The following is a 1,958-nucleotide window of genomic DNA, read 5'->3' on the forward strand; positions in this document are numbered from 1 at the left end:
TACCTCACTTCCTTCTTCCTGTTCTGTCTACTCCACCCACCTATTTTCTAACCTATTAGGCCAAGCAGTTTCTTTATTAATTAACCAATGAAATCAACAGATTGATAGAAGACCCCGCCTCCATCATTTCCCCTTTTTCTGTTTAAAACAAAAAAGAAAGGCTTTCACTTTAACATAGTAAAACTACATATAACAAACAGTTATAAAGCAAGAATTACAGTTACAATATTATATTCTATTTTATCTTTTATCATAACAATGGAAAACTATAACTATCTATCCATTCTTCAACTCAATCAAAGACTCCAGAAAGATAAATACTACCTAAGTAAACAAGAAATAAGCCAACTATCCAAACTCTAGAAATCACAGAGACATCTTGCTACCTGGACCAGTCACCCAAAGTTCTTTTGTACCGTTGGAGCATCCATCTTCGGCCTACAGGCCCATAAGTATCCAGCAGACAATCTCTATGCGCAGGAAATTTCGAAGGCAGTTCAGTCAGTATCTGCTGTGTCCTTCAGAATGTCTCGCAGACTCTTTCTTGAATCAGGAACCCCGAAAGATCAATCATCACATTTAGGGCAAGTTCAGCAGTCCTCTTTCTGTGGGTTCTTGTGGTCCAGTTTCTCTGCAACAGTCCAGGCAAGAGCAGTGTCTTGCGCAAATTGCTATCAAACTCCATAAGGAGCCTCTTTGATGCCATCATCTTCTTGAAGTGAATTGATGCTGCCAGGAAGCAGACGTGTCTCATTGTCATGAAAAGCCTTAAGTTATTAAAACATTTAAGTGGAATATTCTGTAGTCTTTGGAAGATATGAAGAATGCCTATCTAACTGAAATATATCTCTATATATCTAGAAAATCTAACTAACATGACTACAAGTTTACTATTATTGTTGACTATCCATTAACAACCTATATACATTACATTTTTAAATGAACTACACAATCACAATACAGTAACCAGTATCAGAAATATACATACATATAACAAAATTGACCCCAAATCACTAAAGCAAAATCCATATCAATGCAAATTATTCATCTCCATATCATATCCTCCTTTAAATGTAAAAGAACATTTATAACAATATTTGGGAACATGGACACAGTTATTTCTCTCCAAACTGCTTCCTGCTGAATGGAGGCGCTGTTAATCAGATCTTTCATGGTGTAACCTGTGTGCCAGGTTCATCTCAGTCATCAGTTGGGTGAAGTAATTTTCTGAAGGTGTTCACAGCAATCTTTCAGGAGGGCGTGGTCTATCATACCATATTGGGATGATAGCAATCCACAGTGTCTTATTTTCTGTAAAAACAAAAGAAGAATCTCTTTTCCAAAGTACCATATCCTTAGATCCAAATTCTGAAGTCAAGGTGTTTTCAAAATATCTATCCTGGATTAGTTTAGCAGCATTTATAGACAAATATCTTTTAGCAGTTGTTGCTTCTTCCTCAGCATTCAAACAATTCAAAGAGAGCATAATAGCATACAGAATCAAGACTCTCTGTGTATTTTCCATCTTTGTGCAGCTTTATTTTAACCTCTATTTCATTTACTTTTACTTTTAACTTTTTGCTTTTTGAGACAGGTTCTCTGTATATCTTTGACCTAGAATAACTCTGTAGACCAGGTTGTCCTTGAACTCAGAGGTCTACTTGCCTCTGCTTCCAGGTGCTGGGATTTAAGGTGCGTGCTACAACACCTTGAACTCACAGAGATCTGTCTGTCTCTGCCTCCCAGGCATTGGGATTAAAGGTGTGTCCTGCCACACCTTGAAGTCACAGAGGTCAATCTACCTCTACCTCCCTAGTGTTGGGATTAAAGGTGTGTACCACCACAACAAACTACTTCCTTTTTTTTTTCTTTTTCTTTTTTACTTTTAAGAACTTTAACTAGCCTGCATATATTTTTAATACATTGTAAACCATTTAGACATTTTTTTTGACTTTGAA

This window comes from Arvicola amphibius, chromosome 2 (genome assembly GCF_903992535.2).
Source record: "Arvicola amphibius chromosome 2, mArvAmp1.2, whole genome shotgun sequence".
In the NCBI taxonomy this organism is placed as follows: domain Eukaryota; kingdom Metazoa; phylum Chordata; class Mammalia; order Rodentia; family Cricetidae; genus Arvicola; species Arvicola amphibius.